Source organism: Gorilla gorilla, chromosome 1 (genome assembly GCF_029281585.2).
Source record: "Gorilla gorilla gorilla isolate KB3781 chromosome 1, NHGRI_mGorGor1-v2.1_pri, whole genome shotgun sequence".
In the NCBI taxonomy this organism is placed as follows: Eukaryota; Metazoa; Chordata; class Mammalia; order Primates; family Hominidae; genus Gorilla; species Gorilla gorilla.
In genome coordinates this window covers 138,009,026-138,035,222 of record NC_073224.2, presented here as the reverse complement: position 1 = coordinate 138,035,222, position 26,197 = coordinate 138,009,026, and the positions used below count along the sequence as shown (strand labels likewise).

General features: G+C 35.0%; 1 protein-coding gene across 1 annotated transcript in view; it reads right to left on the bottom strand.

The window, feature by feature from the left end:
* The window catches only part of OLFM3 (olfactomedin 3), a 200,253-nt gene that overhangs the window by 61,915 nt on the left and 112,141 nt on the right, over positions 1-26,197 (bottom strand). The gene's annotated exons all lie outside the window — the stretch shown is intronic.

Genomic DNA, 26,197 nt, shown 5'->3' with positions numbered 1-26,197 from the left:
ATTGTTAACAGAAAACATTTAAAAGTAATCCACTTTAAATAGGTACCAATATTTCTTAGAAGTAAAGAAAAGCTGTATTTAAAAATTTATCTTGAACCAAAAAAGTAAAAATAATCTTATCCTTATTATGAGGATATATTTGCAACTGCGTGTTAACTCAGCATGAATAACAAAGTCTTAATTCATATATGTGTGTGTTTATGCAATTGTTTTAACAATCTCATTATTTAGTTTCATTCCACAATCATGAAGAGATTTGTTTTTGCAAAACTCTTCAAGGAATTCCATAATTTTTTCAGACCCTCTTTTATTCTTTTGATATCCATATCATTGTCTTTTGAGGAGTCTGCCCCATAAATTTTCTCTTCAATCGTTAAAGAATGTATACCTTCCAGCTACTCTTTAGTAATCCCTTTGTATTTGGTCAGACCAGTTCTCTCATAACACTTCCATCAACTTCATGAAATCGTGTATGTGTCTTTTACATGATATTAACTTCCATCATATTTACAATAAATAGCATTAGGTAGTCTTAATATCCAAAAATCAGTGGCTCAAGAAGGATTCCACTGTTAGGCAATAAGGGATACTTTAGTGGGATTGAGAGGTAATTCATTAAATAAGTGGCCATATAATTAGTGAATATTTCTGATGGCTTGGAAAACACGTACTTTGATAACTTTAACTCAGGGTTGTCTAGAGGCTTAAACATAATAGCCAGTCACCCATATGCTCTGACTTTTTGATATAGGTAGAAAAGAAAGAGAAGGATCATACTTTCACATAATTCACTCATTTTAGGGACGGATTCTACTAACTACATGCAGAAGAGTTAATGCATTGTGTTCTCAGCAGCTACAGAAATCTGAAATGAAATAGTTTGATTTGATTGTATTTCCTTTTTTTTTTTTTTTTTTTTGAGACAAATTCTTGCTGTGTTGCCCAGGCTGGTGTGCAGTGGTGTGATCTCGGCTCACTGCAACCTCTGCTTCCCGGGTTCAAGCGATTCTCCTGCCTTGGCCACCCGAGTAGCTGGGACTACAGGCACCCACCACAGCACCTGGACAATTTTTTTATTTTTAGTAGAGACAGGGTTTCACTATGTTAGCTAGGCTGGTATGGAACTCCTGACCTCAAGTGATTTGGCCGCCCCGGCCTCCCAAAGTGCTGGGATTACAGGCGTGAGCCACTGTGCCCGGAGATTTGATTATACTTTTGTCTGTCAGAAAGAAGATGATCAGAAGATAACTGCATCACTGGCTGCTGCCTAGACATTACCAGTGTTTGTAGTATCTACGTTACTACTGTCTCAGTGAGGCCCAAGTATCCAGGAAACACCATAGAAGGTTCAGGGAAAGGGGAAAGCCTGAATAGTTGCTGATTGGCAGCTGAACAAAGATAAAGCTATTCCCATATGACAGTGGATCAGAAGGTCACGATAACGGAATTCTAGTCTTACTGTCCATGTGAAGTTAGCAGTATGGCATGCCTTAGTTTCTTTTGAAGCTTCAACATTCTCTGACTCTATGCATTGTGTTAAGAGCATGGGTTTTGAAGTCATGTAGACCTGGGTTGGAATGCCAGGTTTGTCACTTACTGTGTGATCCTGTGTAAATTAATTATTTTTCTGAACTTCATTTTACTAATCTTCAAATTAGAGATTATAATATCTACTGATGAAGCCCACCTGACAAGGTACACCAAAGGCATACTTATAGTTCAACGAAGTTAGATTTATTAATTTGTTGTATGAAGGGAGATTGCACAGCAGAAGCATGGAGCATCCAATCAGGCAAAGGAAGAAACAGGGTTAAAAATAGGATTGGGGGAAAATGGTGTTTAGGCATACTTAAATAAAGAAGAATCTTGATAGTGCTAAAAATGAGCAATGCTCAAAGTAAAGAGATTAACATCAGGCCAGAGTTAAGAAGTGGACTCTGGATTCTGTTTCCTTGGAAACTCCAAAGTTAAGACACATGTTGAATATTGTATCTGAAAAACCCTTATCTGAAGTTTTGCACCTGGGTTGAAAATTGAGGCTGTTTCTTGGTGTCAGTGACTCAAATCTTCCAGGCAAGTGTAGGTTGTTCCATTTTTACTGATCTGATTTCAAACGGCAAAGTTTCTAATAGTCTGTGATTTTAGAGAACAAAGTGTCTCAGTGTTACATCCTTTGGTAAAGTAGCAAAAGCAGTATTGAGAGGTTGACCTCATAGACTTGTACAAATAAAATGAAGCAATGTACATGAAGTACTGAGCACAGTGCTTATCTTATAAGCAATTGTTACTCTTACTATTATTGTTTAGCTGTACTTCCACAAATAAATATCCCATAATAAGACAGGATGCTGACTTAAAATGACTAAACTTTAGTTACTGAAAAGCACAATTCTGAAAACTTAACTAGCCAATAAATGGAGGAATTCATTCTTATGACCTTAGATACCCCACGCTTTCAAGAGGAGTCTAGGTGCAGCACAATCACCTGTTGCCTTTGATAATACTGATTTCCTGATCCCACCTCACCAGAAATGTGATTCAATAAACAGACTTGCAGAGAAATATGTATTTGCACTTTTCAAAAGCTCCTGATTTTGATATGCAACTGAATTTCAGAAACACTCATATAACCAAATGACCATGAGGAAGCATTGCAATACATATACTATTCCCAAATGATCAGAAGTAAAAGTTTAGAACCTTAAAAATAGGCATAAATATGATCTTGTACAGATTTCACTCAGTGTTGTAATGCCCTTTGAAAATCTCTGATACATTGATTTTTCAAGTTGAATACCTTCAGTATTGGTAAAAATAAATCCTATGTAATTAGTTTTTTTTTTTTTTTTTTTTTTTGAGACGGAGTGTTGCTCTGTCAGCTCATTGTAACCTCCGCCTCCCATGTTGAAGCAATTCTCATGTCTCAGCCTCCCAAGTAGCTGGGATTACAGGCATGAGCCATCACACTTGGTTAACTTTTGTATTTTTTAGTAGATACAGGATTTCACCATGTGGGCCGTGCTGGTCTTGAACTGGACTCAAGTGATCCACCTGCCTTGGATCCACCTGCCTTCCCCTCCCAAAGTGCTGGGATTATAGGCATAAGCCAGTGTGCCTGGCCAGTAGCTGCTTTTGATATTGGATATTTCCAATCATGAATAAGTCCTTGCTATACTCATACTCCATTCATTGTCTGAGTTCTGCTTTCTGCTGCACCAGCCAAGATTTACTTCTTTCTGCTACATAACAGCCCTTCAAATATCAAGCTACTTCAACTTGTATGTTTTAGAGAAGAATACGGCCCAGATTTTTGACCATTTCTCTTATGATATGCTTTCAGAGCTTCCCCCTTCCTGGTTATTCTCATCTGCACACATTCTTGCTGGTTAATCTTACTAGACTCAGTACAGAATTGTATACTCTGAAACATTGTAGGTTTGTGTGATGAGCCTAGATCAGGAAAGTAAGGAGGCTTATTCGTAAAAATATCAATATATTTTTCCTTATAGAATTAGGAAAATTATCACAATTTAAATATATTATTTTTTTCATGAAGAATTGTGCTTATATAACTGACACAGAGAAAATATTTTTATTCTAAGCCAACAAACGCTGTCTGCTAAAGTGAAGTTCCATTGCAGAAGACATGGTTATTTTTCAATTATGATAATATATATCTCAGTGATAAATCGAATTAAAATTTCCTCATCACTGCACATAATGATTTAAGATATATTCTTAAATCTCATTAAAGATTTACTATCCCTAATTGCTATTGGCTCCCAGACAATTGTCTCATCGATGGATCTCTGAGCAACTTGATGCTCCAGAAATGGGCTGAGACTCCATGGGGAAAACAGCTTAGAGGGCGCCAGTGCCTCTTCTCTTCTGCTTCAGGGCTTTGAACTTTAGTTTCGAATTTAGCCCACTCGCCCTTCTCCTAACTCTCCTAACAACTTCAGTTGTTACTGAATTAGCTCATATGCAATTGGTTAATTGGGGAGTGATGTCAGTATAATGTGAATTCGTTCTGGTTCATATTCTTTTTTTTTTCCAAAATCTTTAATATTTTATACGAAAAATAACAAGCAAAGTGTATGATCATAGCTGAAAGCAGCAAGCTGCAGTTATGTAGTCCTTTACACAATGATAATTTGCCTACAGTTATTTTCTTGAATTGATTTGGACATGTGTTGCCTGTGTTACTCCCTAATTGTGCCTTTTCTCTTGTCTCTGTAGCTCAGCTACCTCAATCTATCCTTACATCCATTTTTGTCAAGTAATCTTCAACTTGAAAGTTAAGACCCTAAACAGTATTTACTGAAGTATTTTTATTTATTAGCAATACACAGTTTTTTTTGCTGTGTTAGTATGTATCACAATTACTGTTTTTTGTTAATTCTCTAACAAAATTGTATAGGTTTGAGGGGTATACCATAACCCTTCTTGTTTATAATGCATGATTTTGGAAAGCATGAGGTTTTCTTGAGGAATGTGTATTTTGCATTTTATTAGCACCATAATCAGGAGTCTCCCAACCAGAACAGACCAAGAGACAGAGTGGTTGAGGGGGTTTTGTGAGGCTGGGGTCCTCTGAACTTCACTCATCTCAGTGGCTGTAAATCCTTTACCTCAAACACTTGTGGTCAACTTCAATACCAGTGCCAATATGTCTCACTGAATGTGAAAAGTTAATGGCTGAAAAGATATTTTTATCTCCCTGTTCAAGGCTTTTAAGACATGCCACACTACCGCAAACAGAGGCCCATAAAAACAGTTTCTCAGGATTCTCCCATTTCTGCCCTCATCTTAATGACTTCTAGCCCGTTCCATTTGGTTTTATCTATTAGGTTGGTGCAAAAGTAATTTGCTTTAGCTTAACTCCTTGGCTTCAATTTCTTGGCTCAGACCTTCAAAGTTGATTAGTATTTCTGCCTCCTCCTTATGTAGAATTCACTTTGGTTTCCCTCAGCCATTTGTACCATGGACTTTCTGAGTGGTTTCTTGTTTATTCTGTCTTCCCTGCTCCAGTTTTGAGCATTATGGAGCCCCCTGCACCAGGCTGATTTCTCAGCAGTGCTCCTAATTGGAACAGCCCTGGCCAATCCTTAAAATGAAGTTGATTTAGTAAGATTGTCATGAGAGAATATAATGGCATTTTTGATCCTGCGGGCTTACTTTCAAAGTCACTTTACCTTCCAATAAGGCTATGCCTTTTCAATCTTTATACCTGCAAAAGCAATCTAGCTATTAGCACAAACCCAGAGTAGAATTCAATCTACACTGCAGACCCCTAGGCATTTACTTCTCCTTTTATAATGTTTTTAAATGCTGTTTCTTATTCTGGTAGCTTCTCCAAGTATGTGACATTACTCCACATGTGGGAGGATATTGGAATAGAAAGTAAAGACACATCGATTCCTTCAAATCAGCAGCAGGTCATTCAGCAGTGCTTTGTGCCAATGTACCATATAACCACTTCCTACTCTACAATCATTAGTATCTATCCTAGCATATCCAATAGCCCCAGAAAGTCACAGCCTGGACAAGTCCTGGGAGACACTGGCTGTAGTGCTATCATTCAAAGTCTGGTAATGCCCACACCGGCTCAGAGTTGGCAAATTCAAGGACTACGAGGTCAAAATTATGTAACTATAAAATTATATAACATTTAACTCTACTAGATTTGCTTTAAAAAGGAAAATAAAGAATTTGTATTAACATCTTAATGAATTTACACAGCATAGCTATTTGGTTGAGTGTTTATTTTATTTGATGAGAATCTTTCTTAAAGAGAAAGTTAGGCCAGTGATTTTCATTATATGCAACAAAGCTGTTTGCCTTTCCAAATGCATACAGAAGAGAAAACAGCAATCATATTTCATCAGCTGAAGGAATCTATCAGTATGTAGAGCACTGACCATTCATTTGTATATTTAAAATACAGCCAGATGAAATAACATGTCTCGAATTTCCAGAAAGTTGTTTTCTTCAGTCAAATGTATTTAAGGAAACACTATGTTTAGTAATATAAATCAATATGATATAATTATTTGTACATTAAAATGTAATTGCTCTATTGGAATTCGAAGATCACTACTTTTTTATTTTAGTTGAACCATTTTGAATAAAATGTATTTTTGAGTTGGTATTAAATCAAATAAAACTGCTTTAAATATATCCATTCTATTTTAATTTTACCAAAATAAAATATCTTCAATATTATTGTTCAAACACCACAATTTATGTATTGAATCAATAGATGATAAAATCCTAAAAATACATAATGCCACATCTCTTTTTAGCTCCAGTGATTAGTACCTTAATTTAAATGCTTGCTTCATAAAAGCATAAGTAGTTTGTTAAATGTCAAGGTGTATTAGGAATGTAATGTGCATTTTAAAATCTGGTTAATGTTAATTTAAAAAATAGCTATGAAAGAACATAGAAAATTAAATAACATTTAATAGTACTTAATATAAACACAATAAATTACTTAAATAAGCATTCATTCATCAGCTCATATTACTGTTTTTACATATGCATTCTACATAAAAATTTTTGCAATTTAGGTAATAATTTAAATGCAATATGTAGCATCACTTATCCTTTATTCAAATATTTGCAGGTTTTTAAAATACAAATAGTAAGTATGACTCGGTAATGGAATGTAATATCTCTAATTTCAAGTTTTATGTGTGTGTGATTTAAAATATTTATTGGTTTTACTACATGTTGTGCCTGAGAGAAGAGCAGAAATATTATATTTTAATGGAGTCAGACGATACAGCCATTATTTAAACCCCAAACACTTGGCTCATTGCTGACATGGACAGTAGTGACTTACTGGTCTGCACCTTTATGATGCAGTCAATGGGGCAGCATTATAATACTACATTTAAACAGCACATTACAACCTCTTACAATCAGTTATATTGCCTATACATTAAATAGGCTTTGGTGGTCAATTTGCATTGCTATACTTATTTTAATGATGAGTAATTGGTGTGGCCAAGGAAGGCTAAAAACATCACCACTGTTGCACAGCAATGTAACAGGAAAAGTTGAACCTCTGATTTACTTATCAAATCTGGAGATAATCTTTACTAGTAATTCTATCCTTTGTGATCTTCTAAGACTAGAGCATTTTGCTATAAGAACCTCATCACTAACATAAATATTATAGACTGCGTTTTCAATATTACAATGGTGTCATGTTCTTAGTATCTTAATTGTTCTTAATGTTCTTAATATGGAGAACTCCTGAAGGATTGTTACCTTCCTTGTCAGCCACACAATGTTTATAAAGTCAATCTAGACTAGAATACTATTCCAAAGTCAATCTAGACTAGAATACTATACCCCAAACCAGTTGTTTCCCTATTAGACAGTTTTCTGTTTTCTGAGGCAGGGTGAATTTCACGATTATTTATCCCATTAGGTCAGAATAACTCAGCGATGAAGACCTTGTACTCCATGATTAGCCATACCTAGATGTGAATTCTGCCTCTACTACCCAACAACTGTTTGACTCAAAGAAAGTTATTTAATTTATAAATATTTCATTTACCTATGTCTATAACAGGAACAAATAATAGTTTTTGCTTCATAAAGTCAGCGTGAGGGTTATGCTATGGTTTGGCTATGTCCCCATCCAAATCTCATCTTGAATTGTAATTCCCATAATCCCTATGTGTCGTGGGAGGGACCTGGTGTGAGGAAATTGAATCATGGGGCAATTCCCCTATGCTGTTCTCATACTAGTAAGTTCTCACAAGATCTGATGATTTTATAAGGGGCTCCCAACTTGCCCAGCTCTCATTCTTCTCTCTCCTGACACCTTGTGAAGAAGGATGTGTTTGCTTCCCCTTCCACCAGGATTGTAAGTTTCCTGAGGCCTCCCCAGCCCTGAAGAACTGTGAGTCAGTTAAATCTCTTTCCTTTATAAATAATCCAGTCTCAGGTATGTCTTATAGCAGTGTGAGAATGGACTAATACAATAAACTGGTACCACTGAGAGTGGGGTGTTGCTGTAAAGATACTGAAAATGTGGAAGCAACTTTGGAATTGGGTAACAGCCAGAAGTTGGAACAGTTGGAGGGCTCAGAAGAAGATATGAACACGTAGAGAAGTTTGGAACTTTCCAGAGACTTGTTGAATGGCTTTGACCCAAATGCAGATAGTGATATGAACAATGAAGTCCAGGCTGAGGTGGTCTCAGATGGAAATAAGGAACTTGTTAGATACTGGAGTAAAAGTCACTCTTGCTGTGCAAAGGGACTGGTGGCATTTTGCCCCAGCCCTAAAGATCTGTGGAATTTTGAACTTGAGAAAGATAATTTATGGTAGAAAAAATTTCTCAGCAGCAAAGCATTGAAGAGGAAGCAGAACATACAAATTTGGAAAATTTGCAGACTGTCAATGTGATAAAAAACAAAACCCCATTTTCTAGAGAGAAATTCAAGCCAGCTGCAGAAATTTACATAAGTAATGAGGAACGAGACGTTAATCACCAAGACAATGGGGAAAGTGTCTCCAAGGCATGTTATGGTGGCTCTTCCCATCACAAGCCTGGAGGCCTAAGAGGGAAAGGTTTCATGGGCTGGGCCCAGGCTCCCCCTTCTGTATGCAGCCTTGGGACATGGTTCCCTCTATCCCAGCTGCTTCAGCTCCAACCGTGGCTAAAAGGGGACAATGTGCAGCTCAGGCTATTGCTTCAGAGGGTGCAAGCCCCAAGCCTTGGTGGTTTACATGTGGTATTGGGCCTGTGTGTGCACAGAAGTCAAGAACTGAGGTTTGGGAACCCCTACCTGGATTTCAGAGGATGTATGGAAACACCTGGATATCCAGGCAGAAGTTTGCTGCAGGAGCGGTACCCTCACGGGGAAACACTGCTAGGACACTGTGGAAGGAAAATGTGGGGTCAGAGCCCCACACAGAGTTCCCACTGGAGCACTACCTGTTGGACCTGTAAGAAGATGGTCACCATCCTCCAGACCCCAGAATGGTAGATCCACCAACAGCTTTTACTGTGCACCTGGAAAAACTGCAGACACTCAGTGCCAGCCCATGAAAACAGCCTGAAGTGGGGCTGTACCCTGCAAAGCCACAAGAGCAGAGCTACCCAAGGCTCTGGGAGTCCACCTCTTACATTAGTGTCCCCTGGATGTGAAACATGCAGTCAAAGGTGATCATTTTGGAACTTTCAGGTTTAATGACTGCCTTTTTGGACAATTTCTCCCTTTTGGAATGGGAGTATTTACCCAATGCCTGTACCTCCATTTTATCTAGGAAGTAACTAATATGCTTTTGATTTTACAGGCTCGTAGGTGGAAAGGACTTGCCTTGCCTCAGATGAGACTTTAGACTTGGACTTTTGGGTTAATGTTGGAATGAGTTGAGATTTGGGGGAACCATTGGGAAGGCATGATTGTGTTATGAAATGTGAGTACATGAGATTTGGGAGGGAGCAGGGGCAGAATGATATGTTATGGCTGTGTTGTCACCCAAATCTCACCTTGAATTGTAACTTTCATAATCTCCACATGTCATGGGAAGGACCCAGTGGGAGGTGATTGAATCATGGGGGCAGTTTTCCCCATGCTATTCTCATTATAGTGAGTGAGTTCTCATGATATCTGATGGTTTTGTAACCATCTGGTGTTTTCTCTCTCTTGCTGCCGTGTGAAGAAGGACATGTTTGCTTCCCCTTCTGCCATGACTGTAAGTTTCCTGAGGCCTCCCCAGCTTTGCAGAAGTGTGAGTCAATTAAACTTCTTTTCTTTCTAAATTACCCAGTCTCAAGTAGTTCTTTATGGCAGCATGAGAACAGACTAATACAGGTAATTATGAAATAATTGACCAGCTAAAATGCTTAGTGTAATGCCAGAAATATATTAATGCACTATTCAAAAATATTAGCTGTTAACAATATTAACATTCCCATCATATTTATTTGTTTAATAGTCCCAATAGATAGCATGTAGTTGATGGAAAATTGTGAAAATTTACTTGGTAATTACAAAGTAATTGCTTCACCTTCCCCCTATAATGTGGATATATCTCTTTGTAGCTGAAAAAAAAATCTCTGAGACATCAGTAGCTCAAGGGATGTTGTTCTTTACCTTAAAATTTTTCCATAATTCATCAATAACATCATGCTCACCTTTCTCCCTCACAATGTTCCCAGACAGTTTTAGCTACAGTGCATGGCAATGACTTCTGGTGTCATATCTTTCCCCACAGCTATCACTGGGACTGGCGGATATAAAAGTATCCACCTTGAATTAGCTAAAGACAGCACAGTTGCCTTGCAGTACCAGTATTTGAGATTCCTAACTTTTCATAACACCTTTGCAATCTTTGTCTAGCTTTCCAACTGCTTGTTCTACTTCTTCCTCACACATCCCAATTGCTGTTTCTAATGCCTCTGTCCCCTTAGATATTACAGACTATTAATGGCCTACTAACACATCAAAATTAAACTCAAAATTCATTTCCTCTCAGAAGGTTTCTCCAACTCCTGGCCTCAAGCAAACTTAGGAGATAATGGGGGTCTTTTTTTTTTCACAGTGGCTTCCTGTGGGGGTGTAGGCAGAAAGGTCAGAATTATAATACCCAGAGAGCTTTTTTTAAATATCCATATGCTGAGGGCTTTTCTTCCCCACATGCTGTGGGAATGAGTGCAAGAATGTATAATATAAAAATTTTCCAAGCTACCTTTAATAAAGCATCCAGTACTTCCTTTTCCTATGACACTACACAGAAACATTGATTCTTGACTTTATAACTCTTTTTTAAAAAAAAAAAAGAAAAAAAGAAAAGATCCTGTATTTCTAATTCCAGTAAGAAATTTAGACAGAGCAGAGTAATATGTTGACTTTATAAGTCTTATACATACTCAGTCACTGTGCAGTTACCTTATTTTTTAATAGTTTAGTTTTATATTTATCACTCTTACCAAACTCCTTGATGGCAGGAGTTTTATTTTTTTAATCCCAAGAAAGTATAATGCTAAATACTTGATAAAAATCAGTAAGTGTACTTTTGTGCTGACACAGGAATGAATATATTTTAAGACCATTTTACTTATTGTCACTTAACTGTAAATCTCAAGTAGAATAACAAAATGTGTGTTGAAAAAAAGTTTTTTTAGATCCCAACAGAGAAAACACAGTCTAAACATTAAAGTTCAAATATTTTGTTTTATAAGAAAGCCCCCAGGTCATCATTCACTTTTACTGTAAACAAAATTATAATAAGGTTAGTTTTACTTTACTAGTTAATTTACTCATAGTAAATTGTGTAAAAATATTGAGTGGTTTGGCTGACATCTTCTGCAGAAAGATGCATCATCAGCAGTAAGAATTGATAGCTTGACAGACTATCAATAGACACAAACCCTAAAATAGACACAAATCCTAAAACAGTTGAGAACTTTCATGTATTTTAATTTAACAATAAACATCTCCATAGATAATTCACTCAGGCACAACAAAATCAAAGCCAAACCAAACAAATCATATTTATAATCTAAATTGTATCAAAAGAGTTAAACTTTTTAATATTTGATACAATATAAATATGATTTATAATACTATTACTTTGAAAATAGAATGCACATAAATATGCATTGATATACTTTGACAATACACTGAAACTAGAATTTACATTAAAATTATTTAAAACATATGTATTTTAGCTACTTATGTGCTAGAACTTAAGTACCACAGAGAGAAGTGGTCACATTATGAGTGCATAATATGATGAACGTTGTCATAGAAAAATGAATTATTACTGTGTGATCACAAAGTCAGCTACTCACTTTGAGTTAAAGATTTATGAAATACGTTAGAGAGGTGTTAACTGAGTTGAGCGTTAAAGAATGGGTGGCAGTTTTGCAGGAGTGAAAGCAGAAGCTCAGAGAACCTGGTGTGTTTGAGAGGAAGGTAAGAAGATTCATGTCCTTGAAGCATAGGAAGGTGAAGATTATAGATAAGTTCAGAGATGTTGAAAAGAGATGGAAAGCCTCATAGGCTATATGTGCATCAACATATTGGCAACAGGGAGTTAGCAAAGGTGTTTATCAAGGCAGTGGCATGAGCAAATTTATTTGTTTCTTTGATTTAGTCAGAAAACCCAAGTGGTTGAGTGGAGAATAGATCTGGTAAAGTTAGGTGGCTATGGCAAGAGTTCAGAAAATTTATTTTTAAAGGTCTGAAAAAGGCTAAAGATTAATGATATATTAAAAAGGTATTTAGGATTGATTGGATAGGAGAAAATTAAGAGATGAGTGGAAGCTTTAATACATATATGTCTGATTGAAATAAGTGCTATACTTTTCCTTAGAGGGGATTTGTTTTTAAAATACAAATTATAGCTTACTTTTCAACTTTTAAAACTAGTGTCTGTAAAAACTGTTTATCTAGCTTCCCTGGAAAGATCTCAGTTGTTCTGGTTCAATCTCATTTCCTCAGAAGTTAGACTTTCCAAGTTAAATGATGATAAATGATAATTATTCGGTAATGAAACCTCAACTTGGCATCAACGAACAAGACAACATGAAATGGGAATTAAAATTTTGCATCTAATTACTATATTTTAGTAATGAAGATGAACATTTTGGTACTTTTTAGATTTCAAAAGGCTTGTTCTATCATTTTTGCTTCTGTAGAAACTCTATTGAAGATTGTCTAGCACTCTATATCTTAATGGGTACAATGCAAAAAAATAAGTTAGTTTTAGGAAAAAAAGGTATTAAATTTTAAAATCTTTAAAAACAAATCAGCCTAATTTTAATTACATGATTGTAGGACATTTAAACACTGACATCAGCTGAAAATTTATGTTTCAGTGAATACTTAAAATTTTGAGAATATACAACTTACATTTTCACAGACTAAGTGAATTGCTAAAATAAGATGAAGTCTATCAAAATGTCACCATAAAATATAGCTACCTTAATATGAATAAACATGAAGAAGAACTGAATGGCTTCATAGAATGTGATAATAAAAATATGAGCATGAGAAGAGTGTTGTGTCCCTTTACATTGCCTCCAAACTTCCCTTTTGTTGCTCTTCCTTCTGCATATGTATATTCATTTATAAGAACATAAGCAGGAAAGAAGAGCCTCAAGAAAATCCCAAAAATGATTTAACATTTTATTCTTGCTGTTTTATATATCATAATTTATTTTGTATGGGGGAAATTGTCTTCAATATATGAAATTCAGGCTCATAAAATGATAGGCTAATAAAATGCAAGCTTTTATATTAAAAATAGAAAAACATATACATTATAATACTATCATGTTAGTCATTTGTGGAAGTTGTACAAAATACAGCAACCCTGTAAGGCCTATAGGACCTTAATTTAAGGAAAATGTAACTGGCTGGGGTCCAGGTTGGGGGTGCAAATATTGCAACTTTTTCATGGTTATGAGTACTATGTGGTAGATCTGAGTTTAATATTTTTTTATTTACAGTGTATTTGTTCTTCCCTAGTATAAAAGAATAGTTGAGCACGGAGGAGTGTTAACCATATGGCCTGTGTTCAAATTCTATTCACACCATTTTCTAGCTTAGTCAAGTTACTAGATCTTTTTTCAGTTTTCTCTAGTGTAGAAAGAAGAAAATAATGGTACTCTGAGAACTGTTTGGTTTAAATGATGCGATACTTCCTCATCATTTAAATTTTGCTGGACCAATTAAACACTAATAAATATTGACTTTTATTGTTATTCTCCAAAAATTTACATTTTATTTATTAAAATAATTAATCTCCAACTTCAAGATCTAGCAGAGAAAATATTTTGACTATTAAAATGTAATATGACTTCAACATTTAGTTATTAATTTCTTCCTCTTACCTACGTGGCTCATTATGAGCAGACTGGCCTAAGAGCAGGAATAATCATCATAGCTTTGTAGTCCCCTAATTCTATAAGTTGGAAAAATAGATAGGGAACTTTTTAAAATATATAATACTTTTACGATTAATAGTGATTTTTGAAAAAACCTTTTCTGCCTTTGACCATGTGGTTTTCAAAGATTGATTATATTTTGGATGATTTCACATTAGATAGAAAATAGACACATGTCAAACTAACCCAGAGGGAAACTGGGAGAAATTCCAATGAGTATTACTTGAATTGAACATTGTCCCCATCACTAAAATGCTAATTTACATTGGCTGTACAGCTAAAGCTATCCATGTCTGGAATGGAAGATCTAATATGTATCTTGATCATTTTTTGCCTGAACTGCAGTCAACTGTTGCTATGGTCAATTCCTTTTCTGTATCTTTACACTATAATAAGAATTCTAATAATATAATAATAATAATAATAGTAACAGCAGTGACAAATATTTATTGAGCATCTGTCAAATGTCTGGTACTATGTATATAATTTTGATATATACTAAATAATTTGATCATTACAGATACTGAGGCAAGTGTCAACTTGTTACTCACATTCAGTATTTTTAAGTAAGGAGTCTGAGTCTCAACAACATTAAATTTCTTGCCCAGGGTCACACAGAATAACTGGTATTATTTTATCTCAAGTGTTAGATCTGTTGTTCTGTGTTGTGATACTGTTTGAGGTATTGAATGGAAGGAGAAGGCAGATTATCTGCAAATCTAACTTTAAGAAATAGGGGCCGTGGATCTAGTCTCATCTTCCCCAACTGGCTAGGTAGTTTCCAACTGGCCAGCTGGAATTTTCCCATCCTCATTTAAGTAATGAGCAGACATTACACTGAAAGTCATTGCAGAATTCTAAATCCCAGCTTCTCTTATTTGTGGATTAGACTCTCTGAGTCACAATGACTATGAATCCTCTCATAACTAACAAGTTCGTTAAGTAGAATTATTTCTAACCTCATAGTCCTGGCTAAAATCCATTGAAAGATATTAGTTTATGAAAAAAGTAATTAAATTCACTGTTAATGAAGAAAAATTAAATGATTCTGTATAAACAGAATTTTAAAATAGATAATCTCCTCTATATTGGGAGGAAAAATACTGAGATGGCAGTGAGCAATCTGAAAAAGCAATTAAAATACATTTCTATTAGAGCAGTGAAGCTATTTTATGTGATACTGTGATGGTGGATATATGTCATTATATATTTGCCAAAATCCATACAATGTACAACACGAACTCTACTGTGAACTGTGGAGTTTAATTAGTGTTAATGTTTAGTTAGTGTTAATGGGTTAGTATAATGTTAATTAGTATTGGCTAATCAATTTTAATAAGGTACCATCTTAATGCAAGATGTAAATAATAGGAGAAACTATGTGCATGTCTGTGGAATAGAAGGAAGATATAGGAACACTACTTTCCGCTCTTTTTTTGTAAACCTAAAACTTCTCTAAAAAATAAAGTCTGTTAATAAAAAAAATAAAATGTATATTCTAGGACATAAGATGAGTTAAATAGAAAATAAAATGTGTATACAAGAAGTGGTTATCTACAGTCCCTATGCTGAACTTTATAAAAGAGTGTCATTTCCAATATTCCGTTTTGTCTATCATCAGACGACTTGTCTCCATTTCAAAGCCATATCAAGAGCTCAAAATATGTATGCATGGAATTGAGTTGGAGAATGTCATCAATTCTTATACCTAACTTCCAGTAATCTTGCTGGAATGGCCCTGACAGTTTTAAAACAGCTACAAGGAAAGACTTCAACACTGTCATTTAAGTGGATGTCACAAAGTAGATTTCAGTTAAATAACAAAATGATTTAACTTTCCTTGAAGAACAATTTGCACAAAAAATGAGGAAACTATTTACATAAATGACTGGCTTGCTCATGCTAAAAGAGAATTTATCAGAATTCTCTGGCAGATTCAGTTTTGCACTCAATTTATTTACAGTACTTCAGATTAAAGAATTTCACAACATAAGAATGTTGTAAATATTTAAGAGATGATGCCTTAGATCAGCAATTCCTAAGGACCTCTCTGTTTAAAATTTATTTTTCCCTTATACTTAAAATGAAGATTGGGATTGTTTATAAATATTCATTTCATGGATATCTTCCCACAACTCTCTTCTTACAGCAGGATCCACCTGCTCTGAACAGCCTTAGAGTGCAAACCATACTAAAGGGAATTGGTGAATGCCAGAAGACAGTGGTGTTAAGTGTTGGCTGGCTTCTTAAGCTCCCTCCTCCATACGGCAAGTCCAAAAGTGCCTAGGCAACGAGCACTCAGAGAAATGATGGCTATTGGGCCACTACATACCTATACTCTGTAAAGTGCTTTTACAAAATTACTGTTACTAAGCATTTCTATATCTCTGGGATGAAGAGTGTCTAAAAAAATTACTCTTACATTCAGAAATTTAGGGCAGCCAATTTAATAGCTCTAGCTCTGTTTGTATTTGTTTGTTTTACAATAAAAACAAATTTAAGCCGGACCAAAATAAGAGATAAACAATAGATTTGTAAACAATAAAGTAGTATGCAAATAGATAATTTTAGCATTAAAATTCCAAATTAAATATTGTAATTTATCTAGCTTATTAAGCTTTTTTATACTTCATTTTTTATTTTTTTATAATAATCATCCTACCTGAATTCTATATGTTAAAATCATTTAGAAGACTGCATGGTTTTTCCAGGGTTTTAGTATAGGTTGTAACAAGTCACTGTGTCATGTAATTGTGTTCATATTGTCTTGTAAATGACAGTGTCCTAAAGTGGGATGGACACAAGATTTGCAATCATCATATCTCAATTCCTTATCTAGCTCTGTCACCCTCTTAGGTGTCTGACTTGGGTTATAATTTCAGTTTGTCAACTAGAAGAAGAGAGTCCAACCTACTCACACAATATCTGAAACATACTTGTTGGTGAACGGATCCTTCACTGAGCCATTTTGAAGAACAAATGAGCTTACATATGAAAGTTTCTTTGTAAACAATAAAGTGGTATGCAAATATGCTGTAAAATATTCAGAGAGTTGCAATATTTGACTAGTAATAAATGATACAAACCATGGTTATTTCTAATTTGCTGATCATTTGAAGAAGTCTGGATTCGAAAGTTGAAACTTTTAACCCAGCTGTTCATTTATGATAAAGCTTTAAGAGTGACACCATCAGTATATATCAGGATAACCAGATTCCTCTCTTTCCATTACTTCCTCCTCATTCCTGAAGGACTTCTTGATACCAACAAGTTATGGTACCTTGACTACTATTTTAAAAGCTGGAGATCAGGAGATCAAAATCCAGAACATGAATTTCATTTTGATTAAATATGTTCCAATTTTGTTGACACTGATATTACATATTAAAAACCAGTTTTTCAATAAGCTATATTTCCAAAACAACACTATTACATAAAATAAACAGCATCATCAGAAGTTACTTTTGTATATTTTACTTTTTGTGAGACAATGTTGCATAAGAATTTTGGAATAGGAGAAGAAAGAGGGAATGATAAACTGGTAAAACCTACTTTGGGCTTTTAGTGTTTCGTGTTACTTTCATTATCAACCTGTTTTTTTTTAATAAATGCAAAAAATAATTTTAGTATGTACGATCTTATTAAAAATGACCTTAGTCTAAGTATTTAAAGTCACTTAGTTGTTAACATTGTGTTTAAATATTTGGTCTTTAATGAAGCATTTTTTTTTCAAATTTTATTTATACAACATTTTTTATTAAATCTTAGTTGTAACTTTAATATCATTATAATAAAGCCTTAGTACTGTTCAGATTCCCTTAGAGTTTGCTAGATAAGTTTTTTTCCTATTTAATACTTATAAAACTGGCTTAAGATGTGTATGGCTGGTGGCATCACCTTAGATACAGCTCACAAAGTGAAAGGACTTCAGGAGCATACTCTTGAGGCACAATGGGGATTTAAGTGCCTTCTCACCCGCATGTCCTAGAGAAGCTACACCTGGGCACTAAGACTTTCATTTCAATGCAAGACCTTGAGACTCTGAAAGTGGAAAAAATCTTTGGAGAGACCCAAAGCTGGATTTATGTCTTAGAGACATTTATCAGAGAAGTGTGGGTACTATTTTTTAATTAAAGGGATGGTGGTTAGATTGTTTTATCTCCATTGTTGTGTTAATGGTCATATGCTTCATTTTTGGATATTGAGTGGTAGACAATGATGGTGCAGCACACCTGAATTAACTTCTCCAAACTGCTCTCTGTGGACCCCATTGGTGCCAGAGGAAGCAGATGTAAGCTTACTATGTAGAGTCCACAAAACACGTAGGCATTCATATATGTTGGGTCACCCATTAAACTGGTCACATCAGAGGGAAGGTGACTTTCAAAAGCTGATAAATTTATACTCTACATCAGCTACAGTGATGAATACTGATGCCATCTGTAGCACTGAGGCTCTAACACTGGCTTGAGGTCAGTGGTTATAGGAAGCAGTAGGGGTGGAAATAATGGAGACAAGATTCCAGTATTGACCTGGGCTCATGCCGGAAGCCATTACCTGTGAGCTGGTGGCATCCTTAGTTGCCATGCGTCTTCTGGGTCCATTTTTTGAACAATGGCAACAGAGTTCTAGGAAGCAACTCATGATGGTGGCAGAAAATCTTACTAGACAGCTTTAGAAAACAGAAGCAACCACAGTCCTTGAAAACTAATGAAGAATTAGCCTTGGTACAAATTTCCGCAGTTCAGATCAGCTATAGTTCAGTTGGCAGAGAGCAGTTATAGAAATAGCTTTTAGGTGTATCTCATCACAGACTACAACCAGTAATCATTGCCCCTTAGAGAAATCATATGAGCTGCAAAATATATGTAACTGAACCACATTTGATAACATATTGACCACCAATGCTTGTGAAAGTTCTGAAGAATATCACCAAGGGTGGGAAGCGGAGAAGGGATAATTTGGAATGAGCTGAATTATCACCTCAGCTTTGAGATTCTAACAAAGTTAAAGAAAAACTATGAAACTTCTTCAGAGGATGCCATAGAGTCTCAGTGGATTGTGGCATCATCCTTTTGTCAAGAGCTAATGAGAATCCATTTTTTTGCTTAAAGCACACGAAACATGGATTAATTTTATTAAACACTACATTTTTTTCTTTTGATGTCTGTATGGCATTATTTATATGTGCTACTGACTACACAGTATAGTTTGAATGTTGAACTTCCAAATGTATTTATAGTTCTTCTGATTCTTGATCATACCACTATCACATAAATGAGAAATTATTCCTTACAATAATAATTTTCTCTCAATTCAATGTTTCAGCTGCTTTGCTATATCTTAAATTATTTGATGCTGGGCTCTATATCATTTCACCTTCCGTTTGTAAAAGATTTTGATTGATATTGGTTTCATATTTTATATGTCTTACTGTTAATGAGCTGTTTTACTTTTTTGATGCAATACATTGGGTCTGGGTAAAAAATCATGTATTCCTATCTTTTACCATGGCTGGAATATTACTAATTCACTTAATATAAGTGGATTTATATAGAAGCCTAGCTTTAGCTATGGATTGATTGAATGCCATTTTGGTAAATGTAATTCTGAATAGCAAATAACCAAATATCTTTTATTCTGTATTCAGTAAATTTTAATCTAAAGAAAAGTGATGCAAGGTTTACTTGGTAAATGCATTTTCTGAATTTCATAAATATTCTGAATCAGTAGTCACTCCTTTATGAATTTGTAAGAGGCCAAATAACACCCTAAAATAAAGTTTCTCTTAAATTGCATTCTTATTGTAAAGAAAAATAGCATATAATTGATGAAAAAGCTCACAACATTCTTTCCTCCATCTCCTAAAATCTGGGATTATAAAAAGAGCAGCTGTACAACAAGCATTCAGGCCTTTTACTATTAGAAAGCCCATCTGTTTTTCTGTACTTTTGCCTAAATTTTTAATAATTATGTCTAGACATGTGACAAAAACACATAGAGATTAACTATTTCTTCACTGATTACAACTTTAGGAATGAACTCCATGAAAATTCACACTACATAATTTAATTAGTTTTATTTTAAATACAGAGAATGAAAATTTCATCATGAACAGGGTTTCACCACATTGGCCAGGCTGGTCTCAAATGACCCTCCTATTTTTAACTTGGATACCTATTATTCTGCCAAAAGACAATTTCTAGAGTAGTTTTGAATGGGTTGATTTCCCCCAGTCCCACAAACTCTGAAGCCAGTGTCTAGCTTACTAAAAAAAGAGTTATACATAATATTTAAGATGCTGAGTATTTCATAGGAAAACTGACTGCTGCTGTAAAGTGCTCTTTAAATCTTTTTAAATCCCTTTCTAATGAATGAAACTAGGGGAATTTCAGGGGACAGAGATGGGATTTGTTGTATGATAAACTGTATATGTAGTTTTCAGTCTTTCTGTATTGAGAAGCCGTGGTTGGGGCATTTTTAAGATGGCTGGCTACTCTTGTTTTCCCTCATGATAATAAATTTGTCATAACTCAGTAACATGGACTTGCCCCTAGAGGTAGTTAATAATTTTGAAATATTAAGGTCTTGCCAAGCTTCTGATGATTCAAACCTGTACTACTGATTATTAAGCAGGACAGACAGAGCTTTCTGCTGCAAATACCTTGGAAGAGAAAGTAATTTCTAAATATACAGAGAGGTAACTTGACTATATATGTTGCATCCTGTGCCTCCCTTCATATTAATATTTGATAAAGATTTTAATTCATATAAAACTTCTAAAGCAGAATCAAAGCTCCTTTTGGGGAAATGGCAAGTCTTTAGGACAGGCGAGACCCTGTATGAATAGTACCAAAGCATTACTGCATGGTAGAGAACACACTCGATTAAAAATGTTAAGCTATCTGAAAAATAAAATGTGCAAGTCTTCAGGATGGCACAAAACAAAAGTTAATACTTCTTGGGACACATTTCTTAGCGGGCTTGCTGAGTGTGTAAATATAATCGACTTTTGTTTGTGTTACATGACTTTGATGACTTCACTGAAAATCTGCACAATTCAGTTTCAGCTCTGGATTACTTCAGTTGACCTTTGTGAAGGTTTTTATCTGTGTAGAATGGGTGTTTGACTTGTTTTAGCCTATTAAGTTTTTATTTTCTTTCACTCTGTATTAAAAGTAAAATTTACTAAAAGAAAAGAGGTTTGTGTTTTAGTCAGGCTTTCTGAACATTGAGATATCCTGAACTTAGAGCTCTTCAATCCTAAGATCTTCATGAAAAGCCTCTCACTTGAACCCAAACCAGAGTACTCTTACTGCCTCTTTTCTAAATGTTCAGGAAAAGCATTGCCAGTTCAGTCTTTTCAGAATGAGGGAGAAGCATTTTCCTGCCATATAATAATAAGACTCAGTGCTTATTTTTTAAACTGCATTTTAAAAATTGGATAGTATAATAACAATAAGGAGTAAGCCACCTTTTATAGGCACCCCGTAGTTTTATAGTTCTTAATCTAAACATTTTATATTTCCTTCTTTTGGAAAAAAACCTACATGCTACAAGCCACCATATGCACAGACTATACAGTGAGTTGAGCTGGCTCTCCCACAGTCTTTGAGGTGAATTACAAAATTCCAGCCACTGTCATCCTCCTGAGTTATTTTGAAGTGATTTTTTTTTTTACATTTTGGCTGCAGTATTGGTGGTAGAATATACTATAATATGGATCATCTCTACTTCTGTATTTATTTATTTATTACTAGACCTCAACCACAGTCTTCTTTTTCCCTTTCCACCTCTCTTTGCCTGTAGGATGTACTGTATGTAGTCACGTACTTTGTATTAATATGTTAGAAATCTACAGATCCGTTTTGTACTTTTCATACTGTTGGATACTTATAATCAAAACTTTTACTAGGGTATTGAATAAATCCAATCTTATTAGAAAAGAAAAAAAAGAAAATTTAGTCATGAAATACACAGACACACACACACACGACATTCATTTGATTTTAAGATACCATTGAGTATAAGATGCGACATTAAAATGAAGATTAATGGTGTTTTGGAAAACTACATAAGTATTGATTATATAACAATCAAATTTTCAAAAATGTTATATCCAAAAATTTATGTATGTCAAAATCAACAAAACAACACTACGTTATTTCTACCCTTAATATAAGTGCATACATATATATATATATATATATATATATATATATATAAAGATTAAAAGAATTCTGCCAGTTCCGATATTGTTATATAATCATATACAGAATATCCATATATATTGGATTAGGGTGACTAAAAATTACCAAGCAAATCTTTAACTAAGCCACCTTTCATGTCTATGCAAACCCAACTCAGTATAGGTTGCCAATCCTGCAGCCAGGGCTGCCTATAAGATAGTATTGATCTGGATCCCTGAGAACTCCTGGAATCTGGAGAACTGCTTTTTCTGCCGGGACAACACTGATGTAAGCATGACAGGGCATGAGAAGGTAAAGTGAGAGATGGTTGCTATAAGTTTGACATCTGCTTCATTTTGGTGCAGAAGACCACAATCTAGATAGACTCTTGGGCAGTACCAGATGACACTGCCCCAGATGTAATTGCCAGTAGTGAGCAAACCTATGAAGATTTGACCAACCTCAACAAGGCAGGGACAGCTGCCTAGGATGGTGAAGTCCAGGAAATCATCTGGTGTTTTATGAAGTCCGGTCTCCTGAGAAGGAGTCTGATCACCTGTTTTACAGTAACAACAGTAAGGTTAAAGCAGACATGAAAAATAAAATTGTCTCCCATTCGACAATTTTATCTTTCATATCTACTTACCCTAAAGAATCTAGTCAGAATGGCTCTCGGCATAGTTCCTTAGTTCAAGGCTTTGGGTAGTGGTCTCTTTTACCAAAGACCTTCTTGAGTGAAGACAGGAAGGAACTAAGACATGACCAATGAAGATCAAGTGAGCCTAAGGTTACTTCTATCAGCCAATCTTACTCTGCAAAACTGTCCCAGGTAGCTGTCATCTTTCCAGTGTAATAGAAGATGAAGGTAACCAGTATTACAGTTTTAAAAAAAATCAATGTTTTTAGCTTGACTCCTGGAGGATCCTTGTTAAGATCAAACCTGAATATTTGTCTGCTTATATTTACAGTTATATATATACTATATATAATATATATACACACATATATACAATTTATATACTCTATATATATACACACACACATATATATACACATATGCAATTCAAAAATGTAGAAATTCAGATTTCTACTTCCAATTAAAATAATATAGTCATAAAATATTTCAAGCCATTTCTTATTCCACTGTGGTATAAGCTCCCCAAGTGGAAGGAGGAGTACCTCCTACTGTATATTTCAGAATCCCTTCCTTCTTTACCAATGTATATCTGTGACATACCCTTAATGTCCTTGATAATGTCCAATTATGTCTTTCACTGCATCACCTTCCTAAAGCATGTTCTAGTTACTTGGCTTTTCCACCTGGGAACAATATCAATTTTAGTATAATTACCTGTCTTTCTCTTTTTTTGCCAGAATAATATGAAAAAGAAGTGATGTGCAATTAACAATAATTATTATATCTACTTACATACATATAATTGCATTTTTGTATTCTCAAGAATGTATACTTTTAGCGTTACAGGTTACATGTGTAAAAGACAAACAGCTTCAGAGTTAAATACTTCCATGACATTCATAACATTTAGATAAGAAACATTAAGAGTAAAGGACAAGACAGCAGGTTCCATCTGGCCTTACAAATGGAAATAAAAAACTTACTATCTTTTTTTTTTAATCCTGGTCTGTATTGATTCTCATCTTTTAAGACACTATCACCAAGAGTCTTAAAAATAAGAAAGAAAATTTAGGCTTATTTATCAACATTCATTCACAGCACCATCAATGATCTAGAAGAGTCTGCACCTTCCTTGACTTCTTAGATCATCTGTTTTCTAGCCCCTTCTATGGACTTTCTGGAGCCCCAGACCTCTCCCAACATCCTCTCTATTTTCCTGCTCCCCTTGGCATTTCCCTCTTTACTTTTTTCATGTTTAATATGTTTTATAAAAAAGAAAAGTCATTATATGAGAATTTAAAGTAATACAAAGGTGAGGAATCTAAAGCTGGATAATTTAGTGCCAGCAAAGGATGGTTTAATGTTTTCCCAAAGAGATTGACTTTAAAAATGTCAAGATAACAGGAGAAGCAACCTCTGTTAACCAAGAGGCAGCAGATAAGTTCCCAGGCACCCTTAAGAAAATTGTTGAGAAAAAAGTACACCTTTCTGAACCTGTTTTTAATGCAGAGATAAGTGCCCTATTCTGAAAAAAAACACAAACAAAAACAAACAAACAAAAAAAAAACAGACAAAAAATTCCACAAGGGACATTTATTAGTAAGGAAGAGAGGCGAGCACCAGGATTTAAGACAGAAAGTAATAGGCTAACTGTAATATTTTGTGCAAACGCAGTCAGTTTATAATCAGGACTGCCCTATTAAAGCCTTGAAAGGAAAAGATAAATACCAGCTGCCAATCTTTTGGTTGTACAATAAGAAGGCCTGGACAATGAGAATCCTTTTTCTGGAATGGTTCCATTGATGCTTTGTCCCTGAAGTCAGGAAGTACCTTGTTAGTAAGGGCTTGCCTTTTAAAGTTCTTTTGATATTGCACAATGCCCCTGGCCACCCGGAACCCCATGAGTTCAATACCAAAGACCTCAAAGTGTTCTACTTGCCCTGAAACACACGTTTCTAATTCAGCCTGTAGATGAGACGGTCATAAGAACCTATAAGGCTCATTACACATGTTACTCTATGGGAAGTATTTTCAATGCTATGAAAGAGAACCCCAATAGACAGAACACCAGGAAAGTCCATTGAAGGTGTCATTGTTCTTATAGAAAAATCCATGAAAGCCATGGAAGCCATCAGATTCCTGCTGGAGAAAACTATCCAAATGTTGCACATGTCTTCACAGGATTTACAACAGAGCCAGCCAAGAAAACTATGAAAGAGATTGTGGATATGGCAAAAAAAAGGGGTGAATAAAGGGTTTTCAGATATAGATTTTGTAGAAATTCAAGAGCTAATAGACACCACACCACAGGAATTAACAGAAGATGACTTTATGGAGATGGGAGCTTCCAAACCAGTGTCAGAAAACAGAAAGTATCTGATTATTCAAGAATTCCTTTGCTTTTTATGATATGGGCCCTTCTATGATACAAGCATTGAAATAAAGCAAATGATGGAAAAAGGATTGGTACCATATGGAAATATTTTTAGATAAATGAAAAAGCAAAAGTCAGAAAGAAATTATGATGTATTTCCATAAAGGTACATGGAAAGTGCCTGCCTCTCCTTTCTCTCCTTCCATCTCCTTCACCTCTTCTGCCTCTGTCATGGAGACAGCAAGAACAGCCCCTTCTCTTCCTTCTTCTCAGCCTAATCAATGTGAAGATGATGAGGATGAAGACTTTTATAATGATTCACTTTCATCTAATGGATAGTAAATAAATTTTCTCTTTTCTATGATTTTCTTAATAACATTTTCTTTTCTCTAGCTTACTTTGTCATAAAAATACAGTATATGATACACATAACCACAAAATGTGTGTCAATTAACTCTTTATGCTATTGGTACGTCTTCCAGTCAACAACAGGCTAATGTGTCAATCAATGCTTTATGCTATTGGTACATCTTCCAGTCAACAGCAGGCTATTAGTAGTTAAGTTTAGGGGAATCAAAAGTTATACATGGATTTTTGACTGCACAGGGCGTCCGCACCCCTACGCCTCTCATTGTTCAAGGGTCCAGTGTACATGTATAGATATTAGTGACAAAGGTAGAAGTGTGTAAACACTCAATTAATATCTTATAATAAGTGATATAAAACTTTCAGTTGAATTTTTGAATATTCAAGCTTGAGTTTAATTTGGAATATAGGCAAGGGGGAGTACATACAAAAACAAAGGTGTTTGTCTTTTAAAAAATTTTTGAGTTTTTCCTTTTGAGTTCATGCAAAATGAGAAGGTTGCACCCTCTCCCCACAACCACCCAAGATTTGAAATGTGTAAGAAAACAGAGGCGAGGGAGAAGAAAACATACATGGTATGGAAAAAAAAAAAGTAATAGAAAAGTGGAAAGACTTAAGTTAACTAATACTTAATTTTAAGTTGTTCATTTTGTAGAAGTGCAGCACAACTTTTGCTCAGACATTATGCAATGATACATAAAAGTCTC